Source organism: Cricetulus griseus, chromosome 2, assembly GCF_003668045.3.
Source record: "Cricetulus griseus strain 17A/GY chromosome 2, alternate assembly CriGri-PICRH-1.0, whole genome shotgun sequence".
Taxonomy (NCBI): Eukaryota; Metazoa; Chordata; class Mammalia; order Rodentia; family Cricetidae; genus Cricetulus; species Cricetulus griseus.
In genome coordinates, this window is record NC_048595.1 from 163278518 (window position 1) to 163286113 (window position 7596).

Sequence of the window (7596 nt, forward strand, 5' to 3'; positions counted from 1 at the left end):
GATCTCACCCCTCCCTTCCCCCTTTTCCCATTCACCTAATAAAAACCCCTCCATGTGAGCTCTGTCACATGGCAGCTTTCTTACACCGCTCTTTTAATTACAGCACTCATGATTTGTCATTTCTGTAATCAATGCCTTAAGAGTTCAGGAGTAAGTAAATCATGCTTTGTGTCCTCAGAAAGCATAGTTATGTGTTCAAAACTGGGCCATGCTGGTAGGCAGTAATTAGCACCTTCAACAGCAGAGTTTGTGTTGTTCACGGAAGACTCCTACTCATTTTGGTCACTCTGTCTTGTCAATGGCATCCATGGGTACATTCTAGTTCTAGAGGAGAAAGTGACATGGAAAACTGCTTAAGATTCAGCCCAGAAGTGACCCTCATCACTTTCATTCTTGTTTTAGTGACTGGTATAAGCCATATAGCCCACTTAAGTTCAGGAGGGCACAGGCTTGTTACCTTCCTGCATTGGACCAGGTTCTCTATAAAGGCAGAGCTGACAGGGTATATTCATATTATAAAAAGAAATTCATCTAGATTGTCTAACCCATTAGGGACTAGGGAGTCCATTGATGGTTGTCCACACTCTAGAGAGACTGAGAACTCAGTAGCTTCTCAGCCCACAAGGCTGCCTGCCTCAGCAGTCCCGACATGGTGCTGCAGATCTGGAACAATTCTGAAGTGTCACTGGCATTCAGTCGTGTCAGAGGGCCAAAGAAGCAGGAATATGTCAATGGAGAGCGACAGCATCAGCAGATGGATACATTTGTCTTGAAAGAAGTGAAGGCTGGCAGGCTACACTGCCTTTTAGGTGTATCTCTTTTTATCCAGGCTGCTTGCTGGAAGACATCACCCACTCTTCTCTGGAACACCTCATAGATGTGTCCAAAGCTGAATTTCATTGGTGGTTCAAATCCCCAGTGAACTGACAATCAGGACTAACCAACACACTTCCTAGAAGGTGCCAAAAGGAAAACAACCCAAAGGGATGAGAAACCCAGTTTAGAATTCACAGGAGTGGAAAGAGGGAAGTGGAGATGTGTACAGCCCACATGCAGCGTGTCTTTGAATTTGAGCTCTGTCTAGTGTACGAAGTCTTTGAAGTGTTTAAAGCAAGGAGACATGGTCAGGTCAGATTTGGAATGGAAATGGAGATCAGGGCCAAAGTAATGACCATGTGACCCAGGACTCTCCTGAAACACCTCCAAGATATACCTGGGACCAACCTTTTCCTGCTTCTGACTCTACCTCTACACACATACACACACACACACAAACACACACACACACACACACACACACACACACACACACACAGGCACACTCACACACATGCACACTCACACACATGCACGTACACCCTGCCTCCACTGGGATGACAGGGTTCAGAGGAAGGTAGAACTGACAGGTAAACAAGGAGGCCTGTGTCCCTCTGCAGGCTCTTGGTTCTTTAATGACACCCCTCCCTCCCTTCCCCAGAGTTTCCTGCAGTGAGGACAGGGAGGCCACCCCTTGGGGGCTTCCCTCCTTTGCCAATCAATTCTCCTCAATTACCAACAAATCTAAATGTGATTTATCTGTGCAAGAATCATTCCAATATCAGGCGAGAATCTATCAATAAAACCCCCTAAGGCAATCTTGCTCAGAGTTGTCAATAGACACTCTAAAGCACAAAGGCAGAGCAGCCAGCAATCAGAGTAGTTTTGCCCCCCACCCCCCTTTTTGGGGAGCACTTAATTAAGTCCACCAGAAGCTGTCAAAGATAATTTTCAAAGCACATGACCTCAGCAGCTGACATTTGATAATATTACATTCCACGCTGATTGAAATTGATTTTCCCCTCTTTTTTGGAGGGATGGAGAGAAGGTGGGAGGCTAAGGTTTCAAAAGAGGGGAAACCTGGATCCCCTTGGCTGTGGAAATCAGCTAAGGCTAGAGGCCTAAGGGGTCACATGATAGACCACTAGGCTTCACTGCCTTTGGTGAGACCAGGGCCAGATAATCATTTTCAGCTGAACATTATCTGTCATTTGTGTGTGAACCTGAAGGGGAAAGGTGTAGGAACCTGGCATGTATAGACAGAAGAGAAGCATGGGCAGTGCCCAGTGAAGTGCATGTCAGCCGATGGTCTGTGTTCTGATGGAAATTGTAGCACTGAGTAAGGAAATCCCAAGGAAGGTGCTCATTGGCTGCTCTCAGTTGGTGCAAGCTTCACATTTGTCCAATCCATCTGTGACAAGTGGGCAAGGTGGCTCTACATGTATCCTCCTCTGCTTTAGTCCCATTAGAGAAACACATTCCACTATCTTCCAGCCCGGCCCTTTCCCCTCTCCTGGGCAGAAGAACAAGCTAGATGTCTTCTTATTGGCAAACTCTCTTCTCTGAAGCCTCCTACAACCCTAGAGTATTTCCCAGGCCCAGCCTCCACCAGACTCAGACAATTTCCCTTTGAGATTAGGCTCCAACTTGGGAGCCTAATTTGATTCCTTCATGGATGTGGGATGCTGAACATACGGCCCCTTGCTTCTGGAAATTTCTGGCATTGTTTCTTCCTGTTGCCTCATCCCTTGGTTAACCAGCTTTGCCATATACTTAGATTAAAAGTTAAAGGCAGGGTCCTCTACCCTCTGTTCAGAATCATTGGCTGTCAGGCATTTCCTTGCATTTAACTAGGGACAGATGTTGACCTCCAAGGAAGAAAAATCTTTTCTTTTTTAAAGCTGCTGTTTATTTTCTGTCCAATTTCTTTTCATTTTGCTACGATGTCTGCAGAGAAGAGTGTTAGCCCACTCGGTGGCTGTTCTCATTCATCCCATGGCCTGGGCCATAGAAGCTGAAGCCTAGGTTTTGCTGGGGGGTTGGGTCCTCTGACTTGGGAGCCACTGGATAGAGCTCACCTGCAAGTCAGTCTGCCTCCTTAGGTTGTGCCAAGTGGACTTAGGGATTCATGTGGTCCATGTGCCCTGGAATTCCTCCTTGGCCATGGCAAACATCTCAGTGGTGGGCTACGTTTTTAAATCTCTTCATTATCTGATATAGACAGCCCATTTAGGTCTTTTTCTCTACATATTGACCAGTTATAGATTTCTGCCAAAAGAAGTCCCCCTGATAAGTAAGGGTTGAGAGATGCACCAGTCTATGGGCATAGTGATAAGTCATTAGGTGTCAGTTTAATACTATATCTACTTAACAGAGTAATAGCAGTAGGTTCCCCCTTTGAGCCTAAGACCTACTGAGCCACGAATTCTTTTTTTTTTTATTTTTTATATATTTGAATTACAAATAAGATTGAATTACATGATGATCCCAGTTCCCTTCTCCCTCCCTTCCTCCTCTACCATGCCCCCAACTAAAATCCTACCTGTTATATGTCCTTTCTTCTAATCTACCCCTCACTCAAAATTTCTGCTTCCTCATGACCTCTGCATCCTTCCTTTTCTTCCCTTCTCACTCTCATAGCTTCCTCCCCCCTCTTCCCATGTTCTCAATTTGCTCAGGAGATGGTGACCCTTTCCCCTTCTCCAGGGGACAAAGTTTGTCTCTTTTAGGGTCTTCCTTGTTTACTAGTATCTCTGGCAGTGTGGATTATAGGATGGTAATCCCTTACTCTATGTCTAAAATCCATATATGAGTGAGTACATATCATGTTTGTCTTTTTGTGATTGGGTTACCTCGCTCAGAATGTTTTCTTTGAGTTCCATCCATTTTCCTGCAAATTTCAAGATTCCATTGTTTTTTCTGCTGAGTAGTACTCCATTGTGTAAATGTACCACATTTTCTCTATCCATTCTTCGGTTGAGGGGCATCTAGGCTGCTTCCAGTTTCTGGCTATTACAAATAATGCTGCTATGAACATGGTTGAACAGATATCCTTGTTGTATGAATGTGCTTCTTTTGGGTATATGCCTAGGAGTGGAATTGCTGGATCTTGTGGTAGACTGATTCCCAAATTCTTGAGGAGTTGCCATACTGGTTTCCAAAGTGGCTGTACAAGTTGGCACTCCCACCAGCAGTAGAGGAGTGTTCCTCTTTCTCCACATCCTCTTCAGCATAAGAACCAGGAAAGGCTCTTCTCCTTGTGTGCATGCTAGGTCTGAAATTACTGCAAACATCACAGCCTATCTTCCTGCCTCTATTGGCCAAACAGTGTTTTAGTCATCAACCAATAAGAGAAACATATATACAGAAGAATATCCCCCATCACCTAGCCTAACTAATATACCTCTGGAAACATATTGGTATTCCCCTTATATAGTTTAAGGATATGGAGTGCTTATAGATGGAGTAGAGTTGTTTCCAAGAAAACTAAGTGCATTTAGAAAAGTAAACCTATCTCAATAAAACTAAAAGCATAAGACATTGCTGGAAGTTGGCTAAGTCTCAAGCTCAGCAAACTGCTATGGAGATGGTAAGCTTGGGACTGTGTGGGTTCTCCAAACAGAACCACTTTGGAGGACTTGGGGCTCAGGCATAAGGAGTGGCAGAAATTTTAGGAATCTGAAGCCTTCTCCAAATCTACAGAAAAGTAGCTCCAATCAATCTAACCCATATGGTAAGAGAAGGAGAAACCCCAACCTGATATCTCAGTCACTAAACATTTGCCCCAAAGAACTTCTAACCTGTTTTAGTGGCTAAATGAATGAAGCTTAGAGCTGTCACATGGACGTAAAACACTTGTTTGTTTGTTTCACTTTCTTTTGCCAAGGGGGTTGGATTCATGGCTCAGCAGTAGAGCACTAGCCTAGCATGTACAAAGCCTTAGGTTCCTCAGCATCACTTAAGTAAAGCTGTTTTACTGAGTGGTAGGTTAAGACTATAAAAACATTTGCTTCCTGACCCCTGCCCTCAAAGAAAATCGAATGGGTCCCAGCAAAGCCAAAGGCACACCCCAGCTTGCTGACATCACTCAGGAAGGTGGTGACCTCACAGACTGCTGCCTCTAGCTTTCTGTGAATCTGAGAATCAGATATCAAGGCATAGCTTTTTTCAAAGCCCAGTGTGGGTTCCTGCAACTCCCACATGAGTGAAGAGGTTGGTAGTTTTTAATCACTGCAGTGGATTCAACTGCTTGCTGATGTGGCCATTCCTGCCTTAATGTGATCCATCAGCCTGCAATTACAGATATTCCAGAAGCTGGGCGTGATGGGAGCTGACTGAGATGCTGGTGAATCCCGGGCAGCTGTGTTAACTCTTTCAACAGCAACTTCTTCCTAGTCTGTCAGTAACTATTTTCTGGGTTCTGTTGTATGTTTGCCTGTTGGCCACTGGAAGCAGGTGAGGAGGCTGTAGTAACACAAGGCATTTGAATGAGAAGGAGAGATACCATTTCCTCCGGCTGAGCTGCCATTTCAAGTCTCTGTCTTCCTCATATTTAACAAATTTTGATTGTTGCTACTTCTCCACATGGAGCTTCTATTTCCTTTCTTCCTGTCAAATCTATGTTCATTCTTCAAGGCCCAAAGCAAGTTCTCCCTTAAGAGCCCTCCTTCTCTTGCTTTGCCTTCTCTGGCTCTTAGAACTTGATGTGCATATGTAAGATGTTACTGCCATCCAAGTCAATGTTCTTTAGACCATACATATATCCTTAAATAGATGCCAATGAAAAACAGCCATCCCAGTGTCACATAGCTGTATTTAGGAAGCACCAGACTTAACAAAGTTAAGTGGGCTTCTTTGAGATAAGACGTCTCAGAGCCTTTAATACACTCATATAATTACACTCCAGGTGACTATGATTTATGAACCAACTGAAGATTCTTAGTGATGAGGCTGAATGATAATGGATGCAAACTGGCACCATCCTACCATCTAGGGCATATATATGGTCAACTGAATTCAAATCTCTACAGAGTGTTTCCCAGACTTCTCAGACCAAGGGACTCTTTTGTTAAGGAGCATATCCCAGGTGTGGCCCACACTTTAGGAAATGCTAGTTGCTTTGTGACCCAGGCCACAGACAAGCACCTCATGAGTAGAGTCATGAGTAGAGTCATTGTTTCCCTGACACCTAAGGCAACTCACTGAAATAGAAAAATTATCTTCTTTTGAGTAGGCATTTCAAGAAAAAAAACTTGAAGAATCTTGATGCACATTTTAGATGTGGTTCTACAGAGAAACAATCTATCATAGTCTCTTTCTCTCTCTCTCTCTCTCTCTCTCTCTCTCTCTCATCTCTCTCTCACACTCTCATGTGTATATGTGTGTACACATCCAAGATCAAAAATATTTTTTAACTTTTTCTTAATTTATTTTTACATTCCAATCCCAGTTTCCCCTTCCTCCTCTCCTCCCGCTCTCCCCACTACTCCCTCCTCCCATCTGTTCCTCAGAGAGGGTAAGTCCTCCCCCTAGGAAGTCTACTAAGTCTTTCCCATCATCTAGTTGAGGCAGGACCAAGGCACTTCTCCACCGTCGACCCCAGTCACCACCACCACAACAATGAAACTCGGGGCTGAGAACCACCAAGCATGAGGTGGTGGCAAGTGGTGAATGAGCAGCCTCACACTGGTGCCTACCTGCAGGGACAAGAAGGTCATTGCAGGAAAGGTTTTGGGAAGAGTAAAATTGATCAGTGAAGGAATGGATATGGTTTCATCAACAGAAAGGTCACTAAGGAAGACATATTTGTACACCAGACTGCTTGAGAGAACAACCCCAGGAAGTACCTTTGTAGCACAGGGGATGGAGAGAAGGTAGGGGTTGATGCTGTTGAAGAAGAAAAGGGTGTGGAGGTCTCAAGTGTTGCAGGCCCTGGTGGATTTCCAGTTCAGGCAAGTAAATATGCCATAGACCATAACCATTATAGCTACTATCTTTGTACATCCTTGGGGGCTCTCCATGCAATTACCAGCAAAATTACCAAGATAGTAAGAGTAGGGAAAAGAATGAGGTATCTGAGAGTGCTCCTAAAGGTCAAGGCCAAGAATGCCTGCCCAACTGGCCCTACTTCAGGTTAAGGTTATCACCTGAAATGCCAAGACCATATCGATCATAGCATTCCAACCTTCCTGTACAAGGAGTGATGGATGGTGCTGACAACCAGGGAGTAGGAGAGCAAGGCAGACCAGTGACATAGGTTATGTACCAGAATTCCAGACAATGATTTTTGCAGGGCCCCTCCTTGCCAAAGACAGTTTAGAGAAGATGACAATGAAGAGGACAAGGAAAATCAAGGAGACGAGACCCAAGGTCAGCCGCCACCTCAACATCGATGTTGCTGCAACTTTGATTACTGACATGGATGCCCAGAGAATGCTGAACCACAAGATGACCAAGAGACAAAAGCAGTTGATCCACCAGCTGAGAGTTGATTGGTTTTAGAGGTTGAGCAGGGTAGGACTAGGGATATGCCTGTTTGCCATCTCTACCATCATGTGGTTTGGTTTGATCATCCAACAAAAAGGAGTGAATATGGATTTCCAGCAATATGAACAAAGATTGGAGCCGAACATTGTAAGTGCTTTTTTTGCCTGTTGGCCTGATACAATAGAACTAATTATTTAGATTATCTATGCAGCATGGGATTTTTGTTATTTTTACCTAAAGATATCTCCTTCTGGTAATGATAAACATGTTTTTGTTTGTTTATTCATTTTTGTT

The 7596-nt window shown here is 44.2% G+C and overlaps 1 pseudogene; it reads left to right on the forward strand.

Moving 5' to 3' along the window:
* Window positions 1–6486: 6486 nt before the first annotated feature.
* Window positions 6487–7307, forward strand: LOC100774956 (annotated as a pseudogene).
* The last annotated feature ends 289 nt before the right edge of the window (window positions 7308–7596 follow it).